The following is a 26,250-nucleotide window of genomic DNA, read 5'->3' as shown; positions in this document are numbered from 1 at the left end:
TGGCCCAGTTCAAAATGTGCTTTGGAGGATAAATCCCTCAAGTCCCCTAAGGATGATAGCTTGGCTCTCTTGGCTTGCTCATTCAATCCAATTCAAGCAGATATTGCCAGCCGTCCACTTTTAAAATTCATCATCCCAAGCGCGTCTGCCGCTGTAAAAAAAAACTAAATATCCTGAGAAATATCTGGAGAAACACGAGAACTCATATCTATTCTTCCCACACAGAACCTAATTCAGAGTGTTGTGGTAATATTCTACATAGTTCTGCCCTAATGCAATATTTATATGTTTTAGGTACCGCTGGTTACTGCTGAGTGTTATTTATAAACTAGGTTGTAGATAGCCACATACCTACTAATTCCCCATACCCATGTATTATCCCCTCATGAGCCCAGCTAAGTTTCCCACGTCTATGCGTGACTAGTTGTTCCAGTCTATGTTTCACCTTTACGTTATGGAACTTGTAGAGTTTATTCTATTAATAAACCGACACTAGTCCCAGAGTGCGAAGAAAAACTGGACTTGCGCTGCTAGAGACAAATTGAATCTTGACAGTTAACCTCATTAAACCTGTCATTCAATGACTGTTTCAGTTCATAGCAGCAAATAAATGTGCTTGGGTGGTCATGTAAACTGTTATAATACTCTACCTTAGGTCCTCACACAAATACAATCTTGACTAATAAAATGTAGTCCCACCTGTAACAACAACCCGACAGCCAATCACTTCTACTCTTTCTTTTGAAAAGAAATCGCATTCGCAGCCCGTAGTAACAGATTAGAACACAATCCTATCAGCAACAACTTCCCCTGATATGACTTAAGGTTTGCAATAATATCCGCAGTAATATTTTCCTTTTAACTTGTCCTCCGCCTACTCTTGCCTCCCAAGACTATTTTAAGGCTTTACGAGGCTCAGGCCTCGGGACGCGTGTGAAATTAATCTGGCGGCTGTATTTATTTGGAATAAATCACATATTGCCTTCGATATCCTTTTTCGAAAAAATGAGGCTACTGCTCTCTCGCTGACTATATTTCCCCTGTGCTTCGTTTACGGCGTTGTTCAAGTGTTAACCGACTGAGAGGATTGTTTTAAAGAGTCCTTCACTTGCCTTCAAAGCACTGAAACGTTTGGCACTGGTGCGCGGTACTGTACATTTCACACTTTTGCCGCATTGAATGTCCCCGAGTTTTTTTACGAGCCCAGACTCTAATTAAAAGTTCCGTTAAAGAAACTGTTATTTTTTCATTGAAGTACTACTAAAACAGTCCTAGATCTCTGCAAGAATTAAATAAATTTCAGAAGGAGCTCAGGTTTTAATCTCATTCCCAGCTCTGATCGAACCTTACCTTTCCTTTGTAAATAACCCCTAGCGTGGACTTTATTTAACTAATTGATTGAACATGGCGCATTTTTGTGTAATTTCCTTATTGCGGTTGACATATCCTATGCTGCCCCTGTGACTGCAGTCCTCGCAAAGCACATTGTACTTTATATTGTTTTGTGAAGGTTACGTGGGGTCTAGAAAGGGACATCCTGCCGGCCCGGAGACCAAACGAGAACCAATCAGCGCTTGATTTATTGGAGACATTTATGGCTATATTATTTGATATTCATTATTCACTAATTCACATACCTAATTCTTCGGTCAAGTCAACTCAATCCATCAAACGTTCGATGCACTGTGTGAAAAATTGCCGCCTGCTACAGCCACACCCTTTCCCAATTCCCAGCTCATCACAGGGTGAGAGGTCCCACCCACACCCTCTGCCTCTGGGAAATTGGGAAAGGGTGGGGTGAATGCTCTCCACTCCCTGATTGACGTGGAGGCTAAGCGCTTCAGGGCGTGAAATAAAAATGCCTGCGGCTAACTTGGCCTTCGCGTCATCAGGGGGTGGAGACAAGGCCTTGATGAGGGGTCTTTGCTGAAGCTGATGACCTCACAGGCCTCAGGGCTGTGAGATTATCAGCCCGGCAAATAGACTCACTTTGGGCCTGCAGTTGAAGTGAGCACGTGACGTTAGTCACGTCACTTCACTTGTCGAGCAACATTAATGCTGGACTGGTATTGGTGAGTGGCTGTTTTATAACGTTTTTATAAAGTTACAAGAGGGTATTATAATTATTTTTTAATTTTAAAATGATCGCTTTTTTTTATAGCTTTGTGAAGGAGGCGGAGCCCCAACACCCATGTAGAGAAACCGCCACTGGGGCCAGGGTTATTTTTGTATCTGTACACATACCGACAATGTTCTTCCAAAAGGGCCGCCAGACTCTTGTACCCTTTGTACCTTCCAATCCTGCTTCAATTGCCATGGGGACTAAAGGGCCACAGCATTTTTAAGCACACACCATAGTTGTTGTGCTGTCGTAATAGTTTGGTGCTTAGCGTGGACTAATGGATAAGGTGAGACATCGGGTGCAGTTTTAGACCGGCCAATGAGTTGTTAAATATGCACATTTTCATTGCCGTGATGGGAAAGGGCACTAATGGTTCTCGTTTTTATTTGCATGCAGGCTTATCATGGCCACCTTTGGGACGTTGCAGTGTTTTCACTCATATACTTCTAATCACTTTACGATTTTGGGATTCCCGTTTTTGACTTTTCAAAATTCTATAAGCTCTGATATCACCAGAGGACTGAAGCTATCCTTGTTTTCATAGACTCGTTTGAATTTTTATTTTCTGTTCTATACAGCTACTTTAATACACTTTGACTATGCAGCTTTATCTATGCTTTGGATCATACGTACTTTTTACAGGTTGCCTTTGACTTTGTCTTCTCATCTTCAAATCTCCCTCTTCTGTGCTAAACACTTCTTTGTCTCTTTCCCTCTTGCACACATCATTGCATGCACTTTGAACTTTTGGATTAAGACATTTAGGTCTTTTTGACCATCTTAACCAAGGGCTGCATCTAGGGTCCTTTTACTGTGTTCTCTTGTTTATTTCACACAACGTTCATTTCGAATGGTGCATCTATGTATGGCACATTTGGAGGAATGAGAGTGAGAATCTCTTGACATTCTAATGGGGTCACATATTATCAATCATACACTGTGGATTTAGATTTTTGAGGCTATCTAAGCCCTCCTTTTTTGAGTAAATATTTCTTGGAAAAGTTGCATACATTGTTTTTCACTGTTCTGTTGTTAGTCAGGCTCACATGTGAAGTGTTTTTTTCTTACACATATTGCAGCCTTGAGAAAGTCCCAGTGACAAAACATGTGTTGGCTGCTTTCCTTTGGACATACTGTCTGAATTATAAGAGAATAGTTCGGGAAATCTGACAAATAAAAAGACAACTTGAAGAAAACGTTTATCCTACCTTTGAATTTGAGAGTTATCATCAGTGTGCTTCGGTACTTCTGGTATGTGTTTTCCGGTCAGGGTCTGTTGTTCCAGGCCAGGCACTTTTTTACCCATGGTGGCAGAGTGGACATACCTGGTGAGCACTTGTTTAAGGACACTGGAATAATTTCTGTTCGAACAATTTACCCTTGTTACTTTGGGCATCTCTGAATGTGCGAACTCTGTATCATTGTCACCATTTCCGTTCTGAGTCTAGATCACCCACAATCTGACCTTATGGATACCTATAGAGATAATGCTCCAAACTCAGAAACAGCTGCTCCAGTTCGTTTGTCACAGTTCCACACTGAGAGTACCCAGGCAGACTCTGTACAGGCATACAGCAGATGTGGGTCTAGCTTTTCCCAATATAGAACAATATGTCCACGCCACCCAACTCCAGTCTGCCTTAGACTAGCATCATGTCCCATACACGAAACCCTGGGTGCTCATCGAACAAAGTTGTTCCTCCACCCCTCTAAACCGTGTCAGGGGGATAAGACCCCTTTATCACTTCCTGGCCTCATACACACCTCTTTATGCCATTCCCACCTTTCTGAGGCCTTGGGACAAAACTAACTGGCATCAAATTACTACCCTCCTCCCCTATTACGCTACATCAGGAGTTCCCACAGGGCATGATGAGTGCCTTCTTTGAGGACTGACGAGGGGGAGTGCCCCCACTGATAGTAGGCCTTTATCGGGTAGGAGCCATGCTGGGCATGCATGCATGTAAACAACTCTTCAGCTATCTCAGGTGGAGGAGTTCCTCCTCAAACAACTTCTCCTCTGGGCAAACACAAAAGCGGTCAAGGAAAAGGATAGTGGGACTAAAACACCCCTTGAGAAATTGTTTACCCAGGAGTTTCCGATGAAGGGCATCACTCACCTGTACACCGCCCTTGGTGGCCTCTCACAGCCACACATATCAATCACATTGGGAGCAAAACTTTGGAACACCATTACCAGATGAGATCTGGCATCGACTCTGGGACCTCCATCTGACTACATCACAAAGCTAACTCCTACAAAATACTCACCAGGTGGTATCTTACCCCAGCAAGTATACATACCATGACAGGGGCTCCTGACCTTTGCTGGAGGTGTTGTGGGGAGCGAGGCACATATTTCCACATGTGGTTACAGAGAGGTAACTGTCTTACATAATAATGTTACCTCATAGACAGCACAGGCATTTTTGCATTCGCTATTCCAAATGGTTTATTTCTCAACCATAGTAAAAATAATTTATAGCCACTGCCCGTTCAAGCATGGATCAGGCAGGGGATGATGGAGAAAATGAACGGTGTCTGCACCGTGCAAAGGCTCGGAGAACATTTTCAATCCCAGTTATACTCGAGTGAATGGATATCATTGACAGCGAAGCACATTTTGCCCCACAATCGCGGTGACGGACGCTTTGAGCAGCAGGTGTCAGCAAACAAAGCCTCCAAGGCAGAACCTACTTAAGGTTCCATCCAGATGGAGAAGAAATATATTTGCTCAATAGATTAAGGAGCAGCAATAAAATTAGCATATGGTCTGAAAAACAGCAGAGGGGCATCTGCCTTCAAAGGTGGTCAGGAGCAAGTCTGACTGTCTAGCTTAGAGATACACAATTAAAACATAATTCGACAATATGGACACTCCTTACTGTTCCCACAGAGAAGGAACCAATTCAAACGAAGCATTAGCAAACTTCCAGTGTCCGCCCTCTTCCCATGAATCAGAATAGAAGAGTTCAATTTATGACCTTCATAGATATTGTGCAAGGGAGGATACTTCTCAGCTAGCCCGTCTAATGGTCAGGTGTTTAGATTTACTGTTCAGCTGGGTAAGAGATACATTCAGTGGCCTTCACACAAAATTTAACAGCAACCACAAGTACTGTTGAAACCTGGCTTCTGAAACAAGAAACAAGAAAATGATTATGCACAGCAAGCAGAAACACATTTAATTTTACATGGGGCATTTCAAATCGAGGCTTACGGTCACTATGGCTAACTTAACATGAACGCACTATATAATTATTAATTGAAAAATCACGAATTGTAGTCAATCTAAATACATAATTGCACTTGAATATAAACAATGACTATATGCAGAGCTGCCAATCTTTCAGTTCATGTTACACAAAAAATTCTGAAAATATGGAAATGTGAAACACCATGTTGCAGGTCATAACACCAATTAAATTAGGTACATTTCAGACATTGCCATATCAAGTGCAATGCTATGGTCTAGAAATAACCTTAAAACAGCAGCAGCACACCAAAAGTATTTATTCAAGGCCACTCACATACAGACATGTTTAACTTGGTCTGCCAATTTGCATTCTGGAATGTTGAGCTATAAAGCATATTGCAACTTAAGACATATGTTTATATATAGCGATGCCTTTAATGGAGCCAGCTGAAGTTTATGGGCCTGTACATCCTTGGGAAATGTGCAGTTCTAAGTCCTAGAATACATACTGTTTTTGGCTAAAAGCCAGGGCAGGCAAAAGGTTTCAGTCAAATAAGACACAGTCACTTGGCAGCCATTTTCATGGGCTTAGTACGCCACATCCTCACATATAATATGCCACAAACAATGATTCACATCGAACAAGGCATCGAATCTTCAGAATGAAGGATATTCAAACAGGCAAATGTTCCTTTAAAACTTTTTTTAAAAACTACTGGACTGCAAACAGCAAATCGTCATTCTCCTCCTCTAAAATTAGCTTTCAATTTCTTAGCATGATACCACGAGAAGTCATGACATGTAAGGCTCGCTTTTATTGCAAGGAGACAAAACAAGTCCTGGTCAAGTGATGTGAAGTGGGGTTGTAGGAGGCTGGCCTGGCTTATAGTAGGTACCTTGTGGTACTTACACCCTGTGCCAGGTCCAGGTATCCCTTATTAGTAGAATAGAGGTGTTTCTAGCAGCTTATGCTGATAGAAGGTAGCTATGGCAAAGCTTAGGCTGAACTAGGAGACATGCAAAGCTCCTACTATACCACTTATATCATATAGCACAATATCATAAGAAAACACAATACTCAGAGTTACTAAAAATAAAGGTACTTTATTTTTATTACAATATGCCACAAGTATCTCAGTGAGTACCCTCAGTTAGAAGGTAAGTAATATACACAAGTTATATGTACACAAACCCAAACAGGTAAGTAATAGTAAGAAATGTAATGCAAACAGTGTAGAATTACAATAGGATGCAATAGGTGAACATAGGTCTAGGGGCAACACAAACCATATACTCCAAAAGTGGAATGTGAATCACGAATGGGCCCCAGACCTAGGGGAGCTTGTAGAGGGTCGCTGGGTCTGTAAGAAAACAGTCAGGGTGTCCAAGATACCCCACCCCAAGACCCTGAAAAGTAGGAGTAAAGTACCACTACTACCCAACTAGGACACAATAGTCGTGATAGGGGGATTCTGCAAGAACCACAAACACCAGCAAAGCACTGAAGACGGATTCCTGGACCTGAGGACCTGCAAGGCAAGGGGACCAAGTCCAAGAGTCGCGATAGTGTCCAGGGGGGCAGGAGCCCAGGAAACCCCGGATGAAGGTGCAAGAAGGCTGCCTCCGGATGGAAGAAGCTAAGGATTCTGCAACAACAAAGAGAGATAGGAACTTCTCTTTTGGATGGAAGATGTCCCACGGCGTGGTGGAGGTTGCAGAAGTATTTCCACGCAGAAATACCACAAACAAGCCTTGCTAGCTGCAAGGGTCGCGGTAGAGGTTTTTGGGTGCTGCTGGGGACTAGGAAGGACCAGGATGTCGCCACTTGGAGGAGGAGACAGATGGGGCGCTCAGCAACTCAGAGAGCCCCCACAGAAGCAGGCAGCACCCGCAGAAGTACCGGAGCAGGCACTTAGAAGATTTGTGAACCAGAGCTGGCTCAGAGTCACAAAGGAGGGTCCCACGACGTTGGAGCCCAACTCAGAGGGTTGAGCACTGCAGGACAGAGTGCTGGGGACCCAGGCTAGGCTGTACACAAAGGAATCCTTGGAGAAGTGCACAGAAGCCGGAGCACCTGCCAATCACGCAGTACACAGGTTTGCAGTCTAGCGTGGGGAGGCAAGGACTTACCTCCACCAAACTTGGACTGAAGGATCACTGGTCTGTGAGGGTCACTTGGATAGAGCTCCTGTGTTTCAGGGACCACGCTCGTCAGGATGAGAGGGGACCCAGAGGACCGGTGATGCAGTCTTTTGGTGCCTGCGTTAGCAGAGGGAAGATTCCATCGACCCAGGGGAGATTTCTTCTTGGCTTCCAGTGCAGGGTGAAGGCAGACAACCCCCAGAGTATGCACCACCAGGAAACAGTCAAGAAAGCCGGCAGGATGAGGCGTCACCATGTTGCTGTTAGTCGTCTTGCTACTTTGTTGTGGTTTTGCAGGCGTCCTGGAGCAGTCAGCGGTCGATCCTTGGCAGAAGTCAAAAAGGGAAGTGCAGAGGAACTCTGGTGAGCTCTTGCATTCGTTATCTCAAGAATACCCCAGAGAAGAGACCCTAAATAGCCAGAAAAGGAGGTTTGGCTATCAAGAAAGGAGGATTGGCTACCAAGAAAGGTAAGAGCCTATCAGAGGGGTCTCTGACGTCACCTGCTGGCACTGGCCACTCAGAGCAGTCCAGTGTGCCCCCAACACCTCTGTTTCCAAGATGGCAGCGGTCTGGGACACACTGGAGGAGCTCTGGGCACTTTCACTGGGAGGTACTGGTCAGGGGAGTGGTCACTCCCCTTTCCTTTGTCCAGTTTCGTGCCAGAGCAGGGCTGGGGGATCCCTGAACCGGTGTAGACTGGCTTAGGCAGAGATGGGCACCATCTGTGCCCATCAAAGCATTTCCAGAGGCTGGGGGAGGCTACTCCTCCCCAGCCCTTCACACCTATTTCCAAAGGGAGAGGGTGTAACACCCTCTCTCAGAGGAAGTCCTTTGTTCTGCCTTCCTGGGCTGGGGCTGCCCAGACCCCAGAAGGGCAGAATCCTGTCTGAGGGGTTGGCAGCAGCAGCAGCTGCAGTGGAAACCCCAGAAAGGCAGTTTGGCAGTACCCGGGTTCTGTGCTAGAGACCCGGGGGATCATGGAATTGTCTCCCCAATACCAGAATGGTATTGGGGTGACAATTCCATGATCTTAGACATGTTACAAGGCCATGTTCGGAGTTACCATTGTGACGCTATACATAGGTAGTGACCTATGTATAGTGCACGTGTGTAATGGTGTCCCCTCACTCACAAAGTCCGGGGAATTTGCCCTGAATGATGTGAGGCACCTTGGCTAGTGCCAGGGTGTCCACCCACTAAGTAAATTGGCACCCAACCTTCACCAAGTGAGGGTTAGACATATAGATGACTTATAAGTTACTTATGTGCAGTGAAAAATGGCTGTGAAATAACGTGGACGTTATTTCACTCAGGCTGCAGTGGCAGGCCTGTGTAAGAATTGCCTGAGCTCCCTATGGGTGGCAAAAGAAATGCTGCCCCCCATAGGGATCTCCTGGAACCCCACTGCCCTGGGTCCCTAAGTACCATATACAAGGGAATTATATGGGTGTACCAGTGTGCCAATGAGAATTGGTAAATTTAGTCACTACCCTGCAGTGACAAATTTAGAAAGCAGAGAGAGCATAAACACTGAGGTTGTGGTTAGCAGAGCCTCAGTGATACAGTTAGGCACCCCACACGGAACACATACAGGGCACATACTATGAGCACTGGAGTCCTGCCTAGCTAAAACAAACATACATGCAGTGAAAATGGGGGTAACATGCCAGGCAAGATGGTACTTTCCTACACAACCCCCCCCCCTTCAAAAACGAAGGACAATAAGACTAGCCTTGTCCAGATGAGGCTTCATTGTCTAAGCCTCTAAGTGGAAATATCTGGAGAGTCCATCTGCATTGGAGTGGGTACTCCCATGTCTATGTTCCACTTTATAGTCCATTCCATGTAGAGATATGGACCACCTCAACAATTTTGGGTTTTCACCTTTCATTTGCTTTAGCCAAAGTAGAGGTTTGTGGTCTGTCTGAACAATAAAGTGAGTACCAAACAGGTATGGTCTCAACTTTTTCAGTGCCCAGACCACAGCAAAGGCCTTCCTCTCTATGGCAGACCAATGCTTTTCTCTAGGGGTCAACCTTCTGCTGATAAAAGCAACTGGTTGATCCTGGCCCTCAGAATTCAGTTTTGATAGTACTGCCCCTACCCCTAATTCAGATGCATCAGTTTGAACAATGAATTTCTTAGAGTAACATGGGCTTTTTAGGACAGGTGCAGAGCACATGGCCTGTTTTAGCTCATCAAAAGCTTTCTGACAGCTGGCTGTCCATAATACCTTCTTAGGCATTTTCTTGCTAGTGAGATCATTAAGAGGGGCTGCTATGGAGCCATAATTCTTGATGAATCTCCTGTAGTACCCTGTGAGGCCTAAAAAGGCTCTCACCTGGTTCTGAGTTGTACGGGGAACCCAATCCATGATAGTTTGGATTTTCCCCTGTAGTGGTGCAATCTGTTCTCCACCAACCATGTGGCCCAGATAAACCACTTTCCCCTGCCCTATCTGGCACTTTGAGGCATTGATAGTGAGGCCTGCCTTTTGCAGGGCCTCCAAAACTTTCCATAGGTGGACCAGGTGATCATCCCAGGTTGAGCTAAAGACAGCAATATCATCTAGATATGCTGCACTGAAAGCCTCCAACCCTTGCAGGACTGTATTCACCAAACTCTGAAAAGTGGCAGGTGCATTTTTAAAACCAAAGGGCATTAGTGTGAATTGGTAGTGCCCTCCTATGGTAGAAAATGCAGTCTTGGGTTTAGCATCTTCTGCCAATCTAATCTGCCAATACCCTGCAGTTAGATCAAAAGTGCTAAGATACTTGGCAGAAGCCAGTTTATCAATGAGCTCATCTGCCCTGGGTATAGGGTGAGCATCAGTTTTGGTTACCTGATTGAGCCCTCTGTAATCTACACAAAACCTCATCTCTCTCTTTCCATCTTTGGTGTGAGGTTTTGGTACAAGCACAACTGGGCTAGCCCAGGGGCTTTCAGAAGGTTCAATCACCCCTAAATCCAACATTTTCTGCACCTCGTGTTTAATGCAGTCCCCGACACGGTCAGGATGCCTATAAATTTTACTTTTGACAGGCAGGCTGTGTCCAGTGTCAATTGTGTGTTCACACCAGGATGTTGTACCTGGTACAAGTGAAAAGAGGTCTGAAAATTGGCTTAGGAGCTTGATGCAGTTGTCTTTCTATTCTGCAATCAGACAATATGCTAAAACTACTCCCTCCACTAAGGCATCTGCTTCAGTGGAGGAGAAGAGATCAGGGAGAGGGTCACTCTCTTCTTCCTGTCCCTCATCTGTTGCTATGAGCAGGGTGAGATCTGCCCTGTCATAGTAGGGTTTTAGGCGGTTGACATGAATCACCCTAAGGGGACTCCTGGCAGTGCCCCGGTCTACCAAATAGGTAACCTCACCCTTCTTTTCAACTATGAGATGGGGTCCACTCCATTTGTCTTGGAGTGCTCTTGGGGCCACAGGCTCAAATACCCACACCTTCCGTCCTGGTTGGTACTGGATCAGGACAGCCTTCTGGTCATGCCATTGCTTTTGTAGCTCTTGGCTGGCCTGAAGGTTTTTCCTGGCCTTTTTCATATACTCAGCCATTCTGGATCTTAGGCCAAGTACATAGTCTACTATGTCCTGTTTAGGAGTTTTTAAAGGTTGTTCCCAACCCTCCTTCACAAGAGTAAGTAGACCTCCTACAGGGTGCCCAAAGAGGAGTTCAAATGGGCTGAAGCCCACTCCTTTCTGGGGTACCTCCCTGTAAGCAAAAAAGAGGCAAGGTAACATGACATCCCATCTCCTCCTGAGTTTTTCAGGGAGTCCCATTATCATACCTTTGAGAGTTTTATTAAACCTCTCAACCAGACCATTTGTTTGTGAATGGTAAGGGGTGGTGAACTTGTAGGTAACACCACACTCCTTCCACGTTGCTTTTAGGTATGCAGACATGAAGTTGCTACCTCTGTCTGACACCACCTCTTTAGGAAAACCAACCCTGGAAAAGATTCCCAGGAGGGCCTTTGCCTCTGCAGGAGCTGTAGTGGTCCTTAAAGGTATGGCTTCAGGATATCTTGTGGCATGGTACACTACCACCAAGATAAATCTATTGCCTGAAGCAGTAGGAGGGTCAAGGGTGCCAACTATGTCAACCCCTACCCTTTCAAAGGGCACCCCAACCACTGGAAGTGGAATTAGAGGGGCCTTTGGAGTACCACCAGTCTTGCCACTGGCTTGGCAGGTCACACAGGACTTACAAAAGTCTTTTGTGTCCTCTGGCATATGAGGCCAGTGAAACAAGGGGACAAGTCTTTCCCAAGTTTTCGTCTTGCCCAAATGCCCAGCCAAAGGAATGTCATGTGCTAGGTGAGAAGAAACGCTCTGTACTGCAGGGGAATGACCAATCTCCTGGCAGCTCCAGGTTGTGGGTCCCTTGACTGTGTACAAGAGGTTGTCTTCCCAGTACACCCTATGACTGTCACTGACATCCCCATTTTGCTGCTTGACAGCTTGCTGTCTGAGACCCTCTAATGTGGGACAGGTTTGCTGTGCCACACTCAGCTCTTCCCTGGCAGGCCCCCCTCCACCCAAATGCTCAGCAGTATCTGCTGCCAGCTCCTCTGGTGTAGGTTCTGCACAGGGAGGAAATTCCTCTTCCTCAGAAGGGGAATCATCTGTAGAGGGAGGGATAGTGGGTAGGGATTTATCCTTCTTACCCCTAGCTTTAGGGAGCACTTGGTCCATTGTTCCAGGATCCAAGTTACCCTGTCCTTTTTGCTTCTTGGCCTGAGCCCTAGTTAAAGCAAAAATATGCCCAGGAATGCCCAGCATTGCTGCATGGGCCTCCAACTCCACTTCTGCCCAAGCTGATGTCTCCAAATCATTTCCTAGTAGACAGTCTACAGATAGATCTGTGGCTACCACGACTTTCTTTGGACCAGTAACCCACCCCGCCCCCCAGTTGAGATTCACAACAGCCATGGGGTGGCTAAGAGTGTTGTTATGAGTGTCTGTTACTTGATACTGCTGACCAAGTAAGTGTTGATCAGGGTGGACCACTTTTTCTATCACCATAGTTACACTGGCTCCTGTGTCCCTGTAGGCCTGAACCTCAACACCATTGATTAGGGGAAGTTGCTTGTACTTATCCATATTAAGGGGACAAGCAACCAAGGTGGCAACATCAATGCCACCATCAGAGACTAAAACAGCCTCTGTGGTCTCCCTAACAAGACCAACCCCAGCTACATTGCCAATAGTGAGCCCAGCTACACCCTTGGATTAGGTATTAGTAGTAGATTTCCCACCACCACTGCTATTACTAGGGGCACTAGAATTTGCAGCAGGGGTTGTGGTGGTGGGAGGTTTGGTGTTTTTCTTTGGACAAGTGGAATCACTTGCCCAATGGCCTTTGACTTTACACAAATAACACCAAGGCTTTTTAGGTTGATTATTAGAAGAGGATTTGGACCCACCATCCCCAGAGGATTTTTGTGGGCCTGATGAAGCTTCAGAATGCTTACTTTTGTCCCCACCCTTCTCAGAAGACTTACCATCCTTCTTCTTGCCATCCTTGTCAACCCCTGTATGAACTTTTCTGTTCACCCTTGTTCTGACCCATTTGTCTGCCTTCTTTCCCAATTCTTGGGGAGAGGTCAGATCAGAGTCCACTAGGTATTGGTGTAACAAGTCAGACACACAATTGTTAAGAATATGCTCTCTCAGAATAAGATTGTACAGGCTTTCATAGTCAGAAACTTTACTGCCATGCAACCACCCTTCCTAGGCCTTCACTGAACAGTCCACAAAATCTGTCCAGTCTTGAGAAGACTCTTTTCTGGTGTCTCTGAACTTAATCCTGCATTGTTCAGTGGTTAAGCCAAATCCATCCAAGAGTGCATCTTTCAAAACTTTTTAGTTATTGGCTTCACTTTCTCTGTGGAAACCCGGGAAAGGCAGTTTGGCAGTACCCGGGTTCTGTGCTAGAGACCCGGGGGATCATGGAATTGTCCCCCCAATACCAGAATGGTATTGGGGGGACAATTCCATGATCTTAGACATGTTACATGGCCATGTTCGGAGTTACAATTGTGACGCTATACATAGGTAGTGACCTATGTATAGTGCACGTGTGTAATGGTGTCCCCGCACTCACAAAGTCCGGGGAATTTGCCCTGAACGATGTGGGGGCACCTTGGCTAGTGCCAGGGTGCCCACCCACTAAGTAACTTGGCACCCAACCTTCGTCAAGTGAGGGTTAGATATATAGTGACTTATAAGTTACTTATGTGCAGTGAAAAATGGCTGTGAAATGGACGTTATTTCAGTCAGGCTGCAGTGCCAGGACTGTGTAAGAATTGCTTGAGCTCCCTATGGGTGGCAAAAGAAATGCTGCAGCCCATAGGGATCTCCTGGAACCCCAATACCCTGGGTACCTAAGTACCATATACAAGGGAATTATATGAGTGTACCAGTGTGCCAATGAGAATTGGTCAATTTAGTCACTAGCCTGCAGTGACAAATTTAGAAAGCAGAGAGAGCATAAGCACTGAGGTTCTGGTTAGCAGAGCCTCAGTGATACAGGGCACATACTATGAGCACTGGGGTCCGGCCTAACAGGATCCCAGTGACACAAGGGCTAAAACAAACATACATACAGTGAAAATGGGGGTAACATGCCAGGCAAGATGGTACTTTCCTACAAGGGTGCACTATGCTATGTACTGTATTACATTTTAACACAGGAATACTCTTAAGAATAAACAGTTTGAAAGCCTAATGACAGCAGGTTTCCAATCAGGGACGCGAAGCTTGGCACAAGCATTGATGACAGCCTGACCCAGCTCACAGCCTTGGGCAGCAAATCCCACACACAGGCTGAACGTTTTTCACGTTCATAAGAAATTGTTACCCATCCTTGCTCCCTCTTTCCTCTTCCTTTCAGTTTTGAAAGATCATTCTGACTGAGATCGCCATAACCATGGCACCCAACTCTGTGGATCTCAGCCACTTGGACTTTTACGGGAGGCCGGGTGACCCGGATGTAAATTACATGCAGCCTCTGGCCAGGCATGGCAAAAGGTGATAAATAAAAGGGTTGTAGACCACTCTGGGTCTTTACGCCCATACCATACTGTTAGTGTCTTGTGGTCGTTATTGCCAGGAGCATATATACATATATTGTAAGCCTTACTTAAGGAAAGAGCCGGTATCCTGGGTCTCATTTCACTTGGCAATGAGGGTGGATTACTCCCTCGTGTCCAACCCTCACTGAGCTCACTACGCTCCACCTGAGCCCCTGTGCCATGCCGCTGACACATCTGACTTGGTGCGCCCTCCTCCATCAATGATGCACACATCATACCTCCTCAATCCGCTATCTCCCTCAAGGTTGAACTATCAGCCACCCGGAGCCCCTCTGCACCTCGGTTCCTGCATTCAGCTTAAGAGAAGGCCGCTTGACACCTGCAGGCCCACTGAGGAGCCATGTGACTGCACAAAAACATGCAGCCCCACCCAGCAGCAGATTGAATTCCTCAACTGAAGCAGAGCATGTTTGTGGGATATGAGCAAACTCACGGGCACACCAGGGACAGCACAAGGCAGGCAAGTGTACTTACAACTGGAAAACAAGTGCTGGAAATAGACTAAGTAAAGGACAGCAAAAGAGAAAAAAAAGAGGAAAATAAATTAAAGAGGAGTAATAAAAAGGTAAAATAAAGGAAAGTTGCAGAAATAGAGTACACAAAAGCTAGGAGCGAAGGGGAGAAAAGCAAGGGCTCAGAGGTGCCCATACCAAATATTCTGAATATTACAAGAACCCACAGGCCCAACTACCAGGCATATATGAACTGGCCCACTGAGAGACCTCACCAGCAGCATCAGCACATCAAACACATTTGGGACAGCACACCCCACGGCCACATCTCTGTTGACCAGCTGCAGACCCCCCTCCCTGTGCCAACATCACGGCTGATGAAGCAAAAGCAACCCCACTTCAAGTGCAGCGCCAGGGTGGATGGCATTATGGAACCATTCAGCAAACTAGCAGATCCCACCACAGCCGCACCCCGCTGTTGCATATGCGTAGAGAGACTAGACAACTATTTTGTGGCGACCAGAGAAACCAACAGAAATGTCAAATGTTTGCTGCTACTTCATCATGTGGGGGAGGAAATCTCTAAGTTGTTCAAACATCTGCCCAACATTAGTGCCACAAATGATTATGATGTGGAGGTGAGGGCCTGCAATGCCCATTTTGACCCCCAATTCAGCCCTGACTTTGGACAGTTCAAACTACCTCAAGCCCACCAGCGGGAGGGGGGAACCCATCAACGCATTATAAGCGCGACTTCGTGAATTGGCCAGCACATGCATGGCTGAGGAACAGCTCAAAGAGATAAAGGCACAACCGATACAAGGCTGTCGCAGCAAGACATTGAGAGGCCTCATCTTATGCCAACCCATCATAAGCTTAGATGACATCCTCATCATGGCCAGGTCACTCGATGGATCGAGCCATCACTCAAGTACCAGGGAAGATGCCTGCCATAAAAGTAGAATGTGCAGATACCATAGCTACAAAAGGAAAGCATAACAAGCCATGGATGCCAGCTACCACCACACCAAGGCCACACTGTGGGGACTGCGGAAGGGAGGCGCACCCCCGAACGAATACCCCACCCAAGGATGCACTTGCTCCAACTGCGGGAGAATCAACTACTTCGCCTCCATCTGCTGAGGAGGACAACAAAGCAAAGGGGCAACAGGAAGATGGGTGCCGATCAAGGCAGTGCCACAACTATTGCTAAATGAACCAGAACCAGCAGGGACAGTTAAACACCAATCGAGATACCAACAACAAGGCGATGACTCTCCATCAGACGACAAAGAAGAGGTATTCCACGTCTCCTTCACAAATGAGCTTAAGAAGCACTGAAGACCACAGCCATCATGCTGAATCAAAATGGCTGGCTCGGAAGTCAAAGCCCTCATTGATACAAGGGTGTCAGTTAACGTGATAGGCATCCAACAATACTGCTGCCTTAAACTTAAACCGACACTATCACCATCTCAGACTAAACTATTCACATATGGCAATCAGACACCTCTGCCGCTTAACGGCCGCATGACAGAGTGCGTCAAATCCAACAACCAAGAGATCCATACAACATTCCATGTAGTCGACAGTGAAGCCGACACCCATCTGGGAAGTGATGTGGCCGAGGACCTGCAGATTGTGTCATTTACATGCAGTGTCAAATCCTGTCAGATAGACGAATTATTACAGCAATTCCCAGGACTCTTTGACAAACTCTGATGCCTCAAGGCTGCCCCGGTCCATCTATACATCAATACGACCACCAAACCCATAGCCCTCCGTCACTGGCGAGAGCCCTTTCACCTAAGCCCTCTGGTTGAGAAGGAGCTCAAAAGACTGGAAGGCCTGGGAGTTATCAAGAGGGTTTCGGATCCACGCCATGGGTGTTCCCCATGTTCATTGTCGAAAAACCTAAACAACCTGACAAGGTGCACCTATGCATCGATATGAGGCTACCCAATAAAGCCATCAAAAGAGAGAGAGACATGACACCAACCATGGGCGACATCATTGCAGACCTCAACGGAACACAATGGTTCTCCAAACCAGACCTAAACTTGGGTTACCACCTGCTGCTCCTGCCATAAAGGAGCTGGTATGTTACAACGTTCTTAACTTATCTAGGGCTACGCTGGTACAAAAAAACTGAATTTCAGGAACTCCTCAGCTGCCGAAGTATTTCAAGCTGCTATCAAAGAAACCCTCTCATGGCTCCAGGGTGTTATGAACAATAGTGATGACATCCTGATCTTCTTGAGGACTGCAGAGGATCACCACAAACACCTCCTATGGTCTACTCTGAAAAGCCTATGGGAATATGGGGTCACTCTAAATTTTCTTTCTTCCAGAACTCCATTGGGTTCTTTGGTTATGTATTCAAGACTGCATACAAGTAGACCCAAGGAAATCGCAAGCCTTCAAACCGGCCCCGGTGCTCACCCTGGTATCAGAAGTCTGCAGCTTCCTTGGAATGGCCACATACTGCAACCGATTCATCCCTAATCTAGCAATGATTGCTGAACCTCTGTGAGCCCTCATAAAAGCAGATGCAGTTTGAAAATTGGATCAATCTGAAGAACAAGCCTTCCAGAAAATCAAAGCTGCCCTATTAAGGAAAGCAACAATGGCATACTTTGACCACATGCGACAGAGAGAACTATTAGTAGATGCCATCCCCATGGGGGTCGGTGCTGTACTTACACAAGAAGTAGAACCCGGCAAATGGGCGCTGTTGGCATTCGCCAGCTGAGCACTCACCCCGACAGAGACAAGATACGCCCAAACAGAGAGAGGCTCTAGCCATTAAATGGGCTTGAACCTATTTCTACCTGTATCTCTGTGGGAGATATTTCACAGTTGTGACTGACTATAAGCCTCTTGTATCCCTGTTCAGAGGCACAGTCCCTCATCCACCACCCTGGACAGAACGCTGAGCCATCCAACTCCAGCATTACAACTTCAATATTGTATACCGGCAAGGGGCCAAGAACCCATCAGCCTTTCTAGCAGCAATCCCATCAAGAAGGCTGAAGAAACCGAGTAGGATGCCAAAGCATCTGAAGACTACATCCATCTGATGATCCAAGGCGCGTGTCCGATGGCTATGAGTCTGAGCGAGATCCTGGAAGCCACAAAGAATGATGCCCTGCTAACCAATGTATCAGATGCCATACGGCAAGGGTTGTGGAGTAACTTCCTTCGAGACACCCACCATTGGCAAGGGGTAGACAGAGAGAACCTCAAGCAGTTATGGACAATCCATTACGAATTTGGCAGCACTGCAGGCAACCTTATAGTGTGAGGTCACTGGCTGGTAATCCCTGTGAGCCTGAAGCTCCGTGTGACATCCCTTGCACATGGAGGGCATCAAGGCACAGCCAAAGTGAAATCACGTCTGTGAGCAAAGGTGTGGTTCCCTAACCTTGAAGTGATTGTTGACGACCTTGTACAAAGATGTCCTGGCTGTAAACTCACAAGTGCTCAAGAGACACCTGTACCTACCAGCACAGACGAGCCATGTACCACCCCTTGGTTCAGAGTAAGCATGGACTTCGGATGTTTCTCCAATGGGAGGATAACAATGGTCCTGGTAGATGGACACTCCAAATATCCCACAGTTGATGTTCCGGATTCGACTCCGTCAAGGTGGCTCCTGCTTTGGAGAAGGTATCCACACTAACTAAAAACAGATAACGGGCCTCCATTCCAAGGAACAGAGTTCAAGGTGTTCCTTGAAAACCTAGGGATCCGACACCGCCGCATCACCCCTCAATGGCCACAAGCAAATGGGGATTCAGAATGCTTTACGTGTACCCTCAATAAAGCCCTGAGGATTGCGGTCCTGGAAAAGACTGACACTGGACTCAGACTCCACCGATTCTTGAAGAGTACTGAGGGACTACACATTGAACCATGCAACAAGCCTCATGGACTATAATGCTAAGAAGGAACAGGAGGGATGGAATTCCAGCTCATCCCGAGTAGACCCACAGGAGGCCCAAAACAGATACCAAAGAAGCACAGCACGTGCAAGTGAAAGGAGACATGCCATCGTCCAAGACATTGTGTGTGGTGATGATGTAATATTGAAAGATTGAAGACTGGTATGGAAATTCTGGACACCATTTGAGCCTGGAGGGTAGTCAAAGTTGATAGGATGATGGTGACCTCTTGTAAAGGCCAGGAAACTGTCATGACAAATGTATCCTGGTTCCGTAAAGTGATGACTCCCAGCACTGGAAGAGACTGAGCAAGATGCAACGATGGACAGTTTCCTCACAGAAATGGTGGAATACTGCTCAACCCCAGACACCCCAAAGCAGGGTCGAGAAGAGGAACTCAGGAATAAGGGCTGTCAGAGGAAGCACGTGAAGAGCGGAGAGCTGGCTGCTCAGACCACCCCTGCTATGGTTTGAGACCTAATCCAATCCACCGCCGAGCCGACTCAGAGACTATGTGAGAGTGATTCAAGTTTAACATTTTGTACCAAGTTGGGGAGGGATGTAGTGTGCAACCCGGAGTGTTAAGGGTTGCCCGGATGTAAATTACACTCACCCTCTGGCCAGGCGTGGCCAGAGGTGATAAATAAAAGGGTCGTAGACTGCGCTGGGTCTTTACACGCTGAGGGACTGGAGTATGATTTTGACTCTTAAAGTGTGTTTGAAGATATGACAGAGCTAGGAATAGACCGTTTTCTTTGCTTGACAATTAATTAATTGCAGGGATGCGAGAAATTTATCAAAATAGTGTTCGTTTAACACTCGAGGAGTGACACTTGGCAGGGCAGTATATTTGATGAGTACTGGCATGTTATTGAATGAAAATGAAAACTAGTCACCAGAGACAACCGACATTAAAACTGTATTGGAGATGCAAAATACCTCTGATTAAAAATTAAGGCAGAGTGGTTAGTGCACCAGATGGAGGATAGGCATATCACCTCACACCTTTCAATAAGCAAATAGCTTCCAGCACCTTAAAGTACATCAACTAAAATACATGGCAATAGAAGGTTTAAATGCCCGCTTTCTCTTTAAATGCCAGAGTCTCCCCGCCCCCCTCACTCAGGCCAGGTGCTGTGCTGAGCTCTCACACCCACCAGCGCAACACAGGGGGCTTCGGAGGTCTTTGTTACACCCTGGAGCTGCTGACCATGAAGCTAGGAAACCAGGTTTGTGTCTCGGCAACAGCCCAAACATGCTGTGATTCTGGGCAAATCACCTAATCTCCCAGTGCCTACCAAAACATGAACGTATCCTTGTGTAATATAATGTATGCTCATATAAAGCGCTCCAATATCTTTGGTTCGTGTTCGCACTAAAATGCACGCCTGAAGTGGGTGTGGAAGGATTAGATCAGAGTCGCCGGTAAGAGAATCTTCTTTTATTAGATTGCCAGTACGGTAACAAGGGAACAGGTCCGCTTCCTCGACACATCCAGGCTCAACTGACACAAGGAGGATTCCAGCATCAGGGACGCTGGAATCCTAGTGTGTCACCGGCCTCCACATTCTATAAAGCTAAGAATTAACTCACACAGAACACATCCCCTTCCGTAAATTCAAATAAATAACTTGGAACAATAAATTAAAATAGCAACACACAAAACAAACATATAGTGATAAAACATAAGAAGAGGAAATTCCAATTAAAATTATCCGGAGTCCGTGTATGAGGCAGAAATATACCCTAACACATAATCCTTCAACCAACTTGGATGGGTTACTTTCCTCTTCTCCTTAGGTCTCACATCTCCATCAAAATCATCATCAGGAAGAGAACAACCTCCTTCCGAAATTCCAGAAGGTGAAGAGGTGTCTAAGCAAACACCCTCTGAAACTTCAGGAGGTGCAGAGGTGTCAATTAACTCATCTTCTAACCAATCAGACCTTCCTTCCTCATTCCTAAGACCCATCCCATCTTGCCTAATACAATACTTATTATTGAATAAAGCAATACGTTTAAGATTCCAGACTCGACCATCACTCAATCTAACCGCATTATGCAACACTTCCCTCACTTGTTCAGGATCAAAATATTGGCTCTCATTCTTTCTTACTTTAAAAGGCTTCCTAACACGTACCCAATCACCCACAACAATTTTGACCGGTTTCACATGATGAGAGTGGTCATAGTACACCTTATTTTTTTCTTGGGATTTGTCCAAATTATTTCTCACAAATTCCAGTGACCAATTCTCCACACCAGCACCAAACAACCACGCAGGATTATGCTTACCCCTGGGTTTTCTACCTCTCATAATGACGAAAGGACTCAAACCTGTTGTTGGATTCTCAGTAATCCTGTAAGCCCACATCGCTTTGAACACAGCTGTGTGCCAATCACAAGTATTCATAGAGCTTTGAATAACACTCTTAATGACCCTATTGAATCTCTCAACCGTACCATTTCCACTGGGGTTGTACAAAGACGTAGTTTTGTGTTTGACGCCCAGTTTTTCAAAATACATCTTAGCAGTACTAGAGACAAATTGCACACCGTTATCACTCAACAATTTCGTAGGAATTCCCTCCGACAGAAACACCTTGTCCATAAATTTCAATACAGAAACTGTGTCTCCCCTCTCTACTATACCAATTTCTGGCCACTTAGAAAATAGGTCAATAAGGACTACCACATACTCTTGCTCATCTCCAACAGGACCAAACAAATCGACAGCCACACATTCCCATGGTTGCTTTGGTAATAATTTTTGATCCATAGGAGGTTTTAAAGTACACAAAGTTTTGTCCGCTGAAGAACACACTTCACATGACCTTACAAACCTTTCAACTGCTTTATCCACCCCCGGCCACCAAAACAAATCTTTAACCACTGACTTAGTGCGAACAACACCAAAATGACCTTCATGGCACAGATCCAAAACAATATTTCTCATACCATGTGGTGGAATTACTTTATTTCCTCTCAGTATGAAATTTTTCTCAACAGAAAGTTCATGCCTAACTTCTCAGAAGTGTCTACTTTGCTCCGTAAGTAGATCTTTCTTAGGCCAACCTTCCAGGACAAACTTCCGCACCATTTGCAAATCTAAATCTTCTTCCATTTCCTTACACCACAAATCCTTATCAAAAGAAGAATTTCCAGTGTCATGTATCAGAGCAACACTATAGTCTTCCCAAGGATCATCCACACAACCTTCTAAAGGGCACGGAAGCCTAGATAAACAATCTGCCATCAGATTGTTTTTTCCAGGAACATACACAATTCGAAATAAAAAATCCTTCATACGCACAGATAATCTTAAAATTCTCGCAGAAGCCATTACACTACCTTCTGATGTGAGAAGCTTAATCAGAGGTTTATGATCACACTGGATAGTGATGTTCTTACCCCAAATAAATGTACGAAAGTGTTCTAAAGCCCAAGCACATGCTAACGCCTCCTTTTCAATGACAGAGTACTTCTCCTCTGAAGGCGAGAGTGATCTAGATGCGAATAAAATAATCCTCTCCATTCCATCTTTCCCTTTCTGGGCCAATACAGCGCCTAGACCTTTATTTCTAGCATCCGTAGTCACTACAGTATCCAAGTCAGGATCAAAACTCTCTAAATTCATTACCTTGCTCAAATTATCCTTAACACTCAAAAATTCCCTTTCGCATACATCACTCCAAATAAATTGAGTATTCTTTTTCAGCAGTAGTCTTAAATTATAAACCTTTCCTGCAAAATTTGGGATAAATTTCGCACAAAATTCAGCCATTCCCAAAAATGATCTTACATCTTCCTTTGAAGTTGGAGTTGCTGCATTAACAATGGCACTAACCAATGATGCTTTCGGTTTCACTCCCTCACCACTGATTTCATGCCCCAAATATTCTACACTTCTCCTGGCAAACTTGCATTTGCTCAATTCGACAGTCAAACCCTTACTTCCCAACACCCCTAAAACATGTTCCAATCGTTCATCATGCATTTTCCGATCACACCCAAACACCAAAATGTCATCCTGGAAACACATAACTCCCAAAGATTTTCCAAATAACTTATACATGAGTCTTTGAAAAACTGCAGCTGCAGACGCTAGTCCAAATGGCATCCTTTTATACTGGTAACAACCGAAAGGTGTGATGAAAGCTGTCAACGTCCTTGATTCAGTTCCCAACAGAATCTGATGATAGGCGGCTGATAAGTCAATTGTTGAAAACCAACTTGCACCTTTAAGATTTGAAACCATTTCATTAATTTTAGGTAATGGAAAGCGGTCGATGACAATATTGTCATTTAAATATCTTAAATCGACACATAAGCGAATTTTCCCATTGCTGCGTCGAGCAATAACCACTGGTGATAACCATTCTGCACTTTCTATAGGTTCAATCACATCCATCCCTACCAGCTTTTCCAATTCTTTTGCAACTTCATCCCTTATCATCAAGGGCACTGGTCTCACCTTATGGATTTTTGGTACAGCGTCCATTTTTAATACAATTTTATGCTCAAAACCAACCAATTTTCCTAAAAGTTTTTCAAAGACCCTGGGAACTTTTCTCTCCATTACCGTAGACAGGGTATGCCCATCACTTACTATCAACACTTTTTCCTTGCTGTTAGGATCTAAGATCATGTGAAGCTGTCCTTGATCCTGCCATCCAAGAACTGATGGCCCCCTTTTTGACACATACAATTTTCCTCTGGCACACCTATTTTTAAAAGAGAATTTTAACCATCTAAAACCAACGAGATCAACCTTGTCTCCTGTGTAGCTTTCAGGTCGCACATCAGGTTGCAAAAGTTTCCCACCTAATCTATTCACGAATGTCTTATTCCATATATCCTCATTGACTATAGTGAAAGGTGAGCCAGAGTCTGCGTACATAGTGATTGGAATTCCATCTATTTCCATATCACACATTGGTTTCCCTTTTGTTTCAGCGTCTGTTATGTTCAAAATAAAGTTTCCATCTACAGTATCCTCTTTAGATTCCAAGTCATCATATTCTTGGTGTTCAATTCCTACTTGAGCATTGCCATTTATTATGCATTTAACTATTTTCTTTTTATTCCTACATACCTTCGCAAAATGACCCACAATGCCACATTTACTACATTTCAATTTCAAAGCTGGACATGATTTAGCATACGCTAAATGTTCCTTGCTGTCACATCTGTAACATCTTTTTTCACCGTTGTTACTTTGTGGTGTTTTCTGTTCCTTCACTGTTCTACGATTATTTATCCTGCAGATGTTGTCAAAGCTCCTCTCAGCCGATTTTAATTCTGAAACACACCGTTCAGAAATCTCCGCTTTCCTTACAATAGCCACAATTTCCTCCAATGAGGAGTCACCATTAATCCATAATCTCTCTTGAATGGATTGATTGTTGTTGTGCATGACCACTTGATCCCTTATCAAATCATCTTGTATTGAACCAAACTTACAATCAAGGGCCAATTTCTTTAAGTCTGCCACATAGTCATCAACAGATTCACCCTTCTCCTGTTTTCTTTGAAAAAATTTGTAGCGAATAATTCCAATGCAAACTTTGGGTGCAAAGTATTTATCCAGGTCTTGCATAGCAACACCAAAAACACAAACATCTCCACTTATAGGGCTCTTCTGCATTTTGTTGTACGTTTTCAAACCCATAGGTCCCAACGAATGTAGTAAGAGTCTTTTCTTTTGTTCTGCAGGCATCCTGTTATCAAGATCTATAGCTCCTATATAGTTCAGGAAATAATCTTTCCATTCTGTCCACTTTACAGGTGGATTATTCCCAGCAGCCCAAAATGCTTGTGGCGGAAAAATCGTGAAATTGGGCTGTGCCATATCACCCACACTTAGCTATGCGGATTCAACAAAAACTGTTACTAATTTGAGGATCTCCTTGACCTGTTCCCTTGTTTGAAGAAGAAAGAAAAAAAAAATGTATATATTTCTAATTCTGTTGTTTTTGTAGTATACTTTATTTCTGTTGAGCAAAAACCAGCCGTATCAGCCGCCAAATAACGTTGTATGCAAAAGCGTGTAAAATATGTAAACTGTGTAGAGCGTCTCTGCGATACCTTGAGAGTCTCTGTTGCCAAGTAAACAACGCACAACTTGAAATTGCACTTGAGCGTATTAACGCGTCTCCGTTGCCTAGGAGACGACACGCGAGTGTAAACACGCGCCTGCAGGACGAGCGTATTGACGCGTCTCCGTTAATTGCACTCGAGTGTATTAACGCGTCTCCGTTGCCTAGGAGACGACACGCGAGTGTAAACACGCGCCTGCAGGACGAGCGTATTGACGCGTCTCCGTTGCCTAGGAGACGACGTTCGAGCAGCAACCCGCGCTAACAAGTCGATTAACGGTCCGTGCGCGCGCACGCTACCACCTAGCACGTCTCAACAAAACAAAAACAAAACAAAAAAATGAATACAGACAAAAATAACCTGAGTGACGCCACTCCAATAGTGGTGCTGATCCTGGACTTGATTGAAAATAAGGATCCCAATGGAAAGTGGAAGCTGAAGCAACGCAGTCAGTGCTTCCACCACCCTCGTCGCCAGATTGAAGTGGGTGTGGAAGGATTAGATCAGAGTCGCCGGTAAGAGAATCTTCTTTTATTAGATTGCCAGTACGGTAACAAGGGAACAGGTCCGCTTCCTCGACACATCCAGGCTCAACTGACACAAGGAGGATTCCAGCATCAGGGACGCTAGAATCCTAGTGTGTCACCGGCCTCCACATTCTATAAAGCTAAGAATTAACTCACACACAACAACGCCCCTGCAGGGATCAACTCTCAGAAAACAGTTGCAGTGACTGCATTTTGTAAATGTGTGGATTATAAATTGAAAAATAAACTTATAACTAAGTGGTTTGCGTTATTCTGTCAAGCCTGTTAATTTAAGAAGGTATCAAGTACAGTATACAATCATACATAAGACGGCGTTAATGGATATGTGGTTATATAAACTAATGGCTCCTTACCCACAGCGTTCTAAAGAACTAGAACGCAAAACGTAATTTGAGACAAAACTTGAAGCAGTCACGCACGCCATATTGCTGGAACGGAAGCTTTAGACATCATAGCGGATGAACTTGGATCTAAAAAATTAAGCAGAATACTTTCAAGAAAAGCACCCGTGTTTGGGTGGTTGACATATCGTTACAGCTTTAGTAAATGCTATGGCCCCTTTAAGTTTAATTTTCCTCTTCTCCCTGCACAATCGCGAGTTCGCCTCCTGAAAGCCCGTAGTTATCCCTTCATGCATC

The 26,250-nt window shown here is 45.1% G+C and overlaps 1 long non-coding RNA gene across 1 annotated transcript; it reads right to left on the bottom strand.

Annotated features, from left to right (window-relative positions):
• Positions 1-3,339: 3,339 nt before the first annotated feature.
• LOC138297259 (uncharacterized) lies at positions 3,340-26,203 on the bottom strand. Its single transcript, XR_011203979.1, has 3 exons — positions 25,966-26,203; positions 5,136-5,257; positions 3,340-3,447 (listed from the first exon to the last, which is right to left on the bottom strand). It is a non-coding gene; the product is annotated as an uncharacterized lncRNA (long non-coding RNA).
• Between the last annotated feature and the right edge of the window lie 47 nt (positions 26,204-26,250).

The sequence above is a fragment of the Pleurodeles waltl genome, chromosome 5, assembly GCF_031143425.1.
Source record: "Pleurodeles waltl isolate 20211129_DDA chromosome 5, aPleWal1.hap1.20221129, whole genome shotgun sequence".
NCBI lineage: Eukaryota > Metazoa > Chordata > Amphibia > Caudata > Salamandridae > Pleurodeles > Pleurodeles waltl.
The sequence above is the reverse complement of the archived record's forward strand: the minus strand, read 5'-3'. Positions and strand labels throughout refer to the sequence as shown.